The sequence below is a fragment of the Malus domestica genome, chromosome 03, assembly GCF_042453785.1.
Source record: "Malus domestica chromosome 03, GDT2T_hap1".
Taxonomy (NCBI): Eukaryota; Viridiplantae; Streptophyta; class Magnoliopsida; order Rosales; family Rosaceae; genus Malus; species Malus domestica.
In genome coordinates this window covers 27544314-27550086 of record NC_091663.1, presented here as the reverse complement: position 1 = coordinate 27550086, position 5773 = coordinate 27544314, and the positions used below count along the sequence as shown (strand labels likewise).

At 36.7% G+C, this 5773-nt stretch overlaps 1 long non-coding RNA gene across 1 annotated transcript; it reads right to left on the bottom strand.

Annotated features, from left to right (window-relative positions):
• Positions 1-352: 352 nt before the first annotated feature.
• On the bottom strand, positions 353-4387 carry LOC139194501 (uncharacterized). Its single transcript, XR_011579425.1, has 3 exons — positions 3586-4387; positions 634-1020; positions 353-597 (listed from the first exon to the last, which is right to left on the bottom strand). It is a non-coding gene; the product is annotated as an uncharacterized lncRNA (long non-coding RNA).
• Positions 4388-5773: the final 1386 nt, after the last annotated feature.

Genomic DNA, 5773 nt, shown 5'->3' with positions numbered 1-5773 from the left:
ATCTGGGAGTGCCAGAAAAGAAAAGAAAAGAAAAAAGATTTCAAAAGTAAAAAGAAAAGTCCGACAAACATAAAGTAAAAAGAAAAAAAAGAAGCAAATCTCCCAGATAACCTACCATCTGCACCGTCGGAAAATTAACCGTTACACGCTGTAAAGCGTACATCCAACGGCCATTAAAAAAAAACCAGACCAGTCCTCTAAACAACCACGCCTCCGAGTTGGTCACACGTTCTCTTTACCGACTTTCAATCATCACAGCAAGAAAATCTCCACCGTCCAACGGTATTCTACACGCCACGCGTCTCCTCCCCCTCCCTCTATATAAACCCCCGATCTCCACTCCTTAAATCCCATCAGCAACTCGCCTCTCAACTCTCAGACCCTCACTAGATTCCTCTCTCTCTGTCTCTCTCTCTAAATCTCTGTTCAAGTTTCTCTCTCTACAAATGGCCCGATTCAGCGGCGTCGTTTTGGTCCTAACGGCTTCCCTCTTGCTGGCCTCGACGGGGGCGCAATCCCCTGCATCGTCTCCGGCCAAGTCTCCTGCGCTTTCTCCCAAACAAGCTCCCGCCGCTCCTTCTCCGTCGAGCACTCCACCTATGGCCGCCGCTCCTTCTCCTTCGAGCACTCCACCTACGGCCGCCGCTCCTTCTCCATCGAGCATTGCACCATCGGCTTCGCCTTCCTCATCTCCCGTCGCCGACTCCCCACCTTCTCTCCCATCGTCGTCCCCGGTGACTGTTCCCTCTTCAGTTTCTGGATCTCCCTCCGAGGCTCCAGTTCCTGCCAATGGTGCCGTTTTGAATCAGTTCTCCGCCGCCGGAGCTCTAGCCGTTGGGGTTTTCGCTGCAGTCATTGTTATGTAGAGTGGGGGTGTTTAAGACTTTTGGTTGTCAATTTATTATTTTGTGTGGATTCATTTATTCTTTTATATTTCATAGTTTTAAATTTGTAACACTGTTATATGGAATACAAGGAGACATTTTATCTGTCAATTATCATTTGAATATGTTGTTTTACCTAATTAGCCTACAATTCTTGAAGAATTTCAGTATGGTTTTGTTGCCTACAAAGCTATCTCGTTGGCATTCGGCACCAGCTGTTGTCACCTCTGTAATTGGATAATAGGACACTGGGTACGAGTGCCCAAGAGAAAGCAATTTAAATAGAAAGGTAAAAGACTGTTTACTACCCTCGTTCGTGTTTCGTGATTTTCAACCTTTTGTACATCAAGTTTTTTTCGTCACAGAGTCATACCTAAAGTGTAAATTTTGGGACAGTCTCATATATTTGTTAGTCAAACTGTTAGTTCTCCAATTAAGTGATGACGTGGCGCCCTGATTGGACGCCATGTGTCAATTAAAAAAAAATTTATTTAAATAGGTTCGGTTCTCTTTTTTTTTTTTTTTTTTTTTTCTTCTTCTTCTTCCTTCTTCTTCCTTCTCCTTCCTCCTCATTCTTCTTCTCCTTCTTCTTCCTTCTTAAGAATGAAGGAGAAGGAAAAAAATAGAAAAAAAAAAAAAACCGAACCCAGAAAAGAAGAGGAAGAAGAAGGAAGAAGAAGGAGAAGAAGAATGAGAAGGAAGGAGAAGGAAGAAGAAGAAGGAGGAGGAATGAGAAGGAAGAAGAAGGAGAAGGAGGAGGAAGAAGGAAAAAAAAAAAAAAAAAAGAGAAACTGAACCCAGAAGAAGAAGAAGGAGAAGAAGAAGGAGGAGGAAAGAGAAGGAAGAAGGAGAAAGAGGAGGAAGAAGAAGAAGAAGAAAAGAAGAAGAAGAGAGAAACCGAACCCAGAAGAAGAAGAAGAAGGAGAAGAAGAAGGAGGAGGAAGGAGAAGGAAGAAAAAGGAGGAGGAGGAGGAGGAGAAAGAAGGAAAAAAAAAAAAAAAAAAGAAACCGAACCCAGAAGAAGAAGAAGAAGAAAAAAAAAAAAAAGAAGAGAAGAAGAAAAAATATATATTTTATTAAGAGAAGAAGAAAAAAAATATTTTATTATTATTTTAATATTTTAATATATTTTAATATTATTTTTATTTAAATACATTTTTTATTTTTTTAATGACACGTGGCGTCCAATCAGGGCGCCACGTCATCACTTAACAGGAGAACTAACAGTTTGACTAACAGATGTATGAGATTGTCCCAAAATTTACACTTTATGTATGACTCTGGAACGAAAAAAACTTGATGTACTAAATGTTGAAAACCATGAAACATGAGGGTGGTAAACAGTCTTTTACCCTAAATAGAATTATCTTACTATAATTAATAGCAAGGCTTTTTGTAATAAAATCTTACACATGAGGATTGACTAGGTGGTAAAGTGGAAATAATATCGATGTTGTTGGAGTGGATCCTCGGTCCGTCCGTCCGTCGACCTGGAAAATTCTAAAGCTGTTTGGGAGTGCTTTTCAAAAAAGTCCTTTCACATAATAAATAAAGAACGTTTATGAAGAGGAAATTATAATAATGGTTCATCAACTTTAATCCAATTAGAGCAATAACCTCTCAACTTTAATCCAATTAAAGCAATGATCTCTCAACTTCAACTTAAACTCAGTTGGAGCAATGGTCCCTCAACTTTAACCCAAGTGTAGCAATGGTCATTTCAACAAAACTCATTTTGACGAATTTCTAACGGAATTAACAAAAATGACTATAATTACACGTTTTGATAAGTTAAGAGACCAATGGTCATTGATTTTCACTTGAAAGACTATTACTCCAATTGAATTAAAGTTAAATCATCATTGCTACAATTTTCTTGTTTATGAATTATGAAAATGTTCGAAACAAAAGTTTCTTAGGTAGTAAAAGCACTTAGAAGCATCTCTCTTTAGCCAAAGTGCTTTTTCGATGCCCTAAGTTATGAACTTGGATTATTTTCATTTCTCAGCCGAAGCCAATTTAACTCTAAACCGGCAATCCAAAAATAAATCTTGCTATAAACTTATTATATATAGCACGTATATACCCATTTTTCAATAGGCCTATAATTGTTTGGCAACCGAAAATTGTAGAATCATTAGAACAATCGAATTGCCAAATTCGAAACATCTTTTTACCATTAGAAGAAGAAAAATACCAATTAACTTAGAGCTCAAAGTATTATAAAAAGGATAATGCTATTTTATTTATGCAAGGATGAGCTCATTCCACCACTTACAAATAACGTATTTTTACCATAAAAATTTCATGATCAAAACCGTTTAATCTGTTACTTTCGTCGCTACGAAAAATCATTCAAATTGGAGATCATTTAATCATTCAAATGTATCAAATAAGTCAACGTTCATTATAAATATGCTTTTTGATACTTACATTATTGATTTATTTGATATATTTTAATGACTAAACGATCTCTGGTTCGAATGATATTTTGTTGGTTTATTCTAAATGAAGATTAAGAATTGTCAATTGGGCAATTTTTATGTAGAGTGGGGGTGTTTAAGACTTTTGGTTGTCAATTTATTATTTTGTGTGGATTCATTTATTCTTTTATATTTCATAGTTTTAAATTTGTAACACTGTTATATGGAATACAAAGAGACATTTTTCTGTCAATTATCATTTGAATATGTTGTTTTACCTAATTAGCCTACAATTCTTGAAGAATTTCAGTGGACAAGGATTGTCTGCCCTCCAAGCAACGGTAGAGGGACTATAGAACCACAATAGTTCTAGGCCCACCTGCTTTTGTTTATAAAAAAAAAATTAATACTACTTTTTTTTTAACTCACTTTTTCAAGATTTTTTCACTTAAACCATTTCAATTTTCTAGACAAAAGATTTAGCCCTCTTTAAATATTTTAAGGATATTTATGTAAGGGATACTATTACAATATTAGTTTTAAGTGTCGGATGATGGTGGCGGTTAACGAGTACTTCTGTAGGATAAAAGATATCCGACACATAATTTAGTTAGTGTCGGATAAAAGTAAATTTCTGTCGCATATAACCGACAGTAATTACTTGCGGATATTTACTGTCTGATTAAACCGACACAAATTTTTTATAACCGCCAGGAATTTTGAATATTTTTAAAAAATATATTTTTTAATATTTTGGCGGTTTTGAAGTTCATGGTAGCTGTTATAACCGACAAAAATTTACTAGTTTATTATTTTAGTATTTTGGCGGTTATTATTTTAGTTTTTTGTCGGTTAAAACCGACAAAAATTTACTAGTTTATTATTTTTATGCCAAAAGTTTTTTAGTTTCAGATTTCATTCTCTTCTTCATCTTCAACCCACAATCTTCATCTTCATCTTCAATCTTCAATCTTCAATCTTCATCTTCAATCTTCAATCATTTTCTTCTCTTCATCTTCAATCTTTTTGTTCTCTTCATCTCACAGTAAGTTTTTCATTTCTTTTGCTTTCATAATTTTTGCATGACTTGGCATGAAGGGACAAATGTGTATGTTTCATGCATGACTTGGAATAGCATGCATGACTTGGAATAGTATTAGTAAATGCATGATGTTTGCTTATAACCAAGTGGTATGAAGGGACATCGATAGCATTAGTAAGTTAGATGTTAGATTAGTCACCAACACAATTCAAATCCACACCGTCATGCAAGAGCACAACACTTTTTCACCACTGTGGTAAAGGGCCACTCACCAACAAGTTGATTGGCCTATGTGACTTTACTAATACTATTCCAAGTCATACATGAAACATACATATTTGTCCCTTCATGCCACTTGGTTATAAGCAAACATCATGCACAAGTTGTTTACTAATTAGTACTACTCTTATTTAGCTTGTATCATGACCGTTTTCTTTCTGTTATTCATACGTCTAAGACATTGTAAGAAATAATGTTGATTATTCAAAATGAATCAACAACTAGTTGCACAGGGTCACAGTCAGTGATACTCCCAACTTGATAAAGAAAGAAAGAAAGAAAAAGGAAGTTGACTTCCAAACTAAAATAAAATGTATATAAATATAGAAAATTGTTATTAGCACTCCAAAAATCTCATTTGGCACTCCAAACTTTCTATAATTAGAAAGAAAAATACACATGTGTAAAGTATAGAATAAGATTTTTGGAGTGCTAATAACAGTTCCCTAAATGTATTGTTTGTACCATACTTAGGGTCTCCGTATTTAGACCTCGTATAAACACTCGGGGGACTTAAATGTAATTATATAATAAAGGAATGGGCAAATATGTAATAAGTGAAGAGCCCTTATTCTATAAAAGGACCCCTCACCCTCACAATTGGAGAGAGCCTCACTCTCACCCTCAGAAGCCTCCTCACATCCCCTAAGCTCTAAGCTCTCTCATGCTCTCTCCCTCACAATCAAGCTCTTACAGAGAAATACAATCAGTGTGGACGTAGCCCAAACATTGGGGTGAACCACGATACTTCTTGTGTTATTTACTTTCTTGCAGATTCACGGTCGGATTTACGTTGTTCCAATACCTCTCCGGTTTTGTGCATCAACATTTGGCGACGTCTGTGGGAAATTTGAGGGTGGTTTTTTTGTTGTTTCAGCTGCAGAGAGATCTGGAAATTGTAGTCGGCGCGCTTGCGCTCGTCGATGAGGATCTGGTAGTCCTCGGAGACCTGCTTGAATCTGACGGTGGCTCTGTCTCCATCCGCTTTGGGGGAGGCAGAGTGCTTGTCTGGGTGCAGCTTCACCGCCAGCTTCCTGAAACCCGGCTTGTCTCGGGTTAGCTTTGTCTTCCGCCACCTGGAACCCGACCTTGATCAGGTTCTTGGCGTCTGTGCTGTCACTCGCCACCTTCTCGAGGCTGCTATG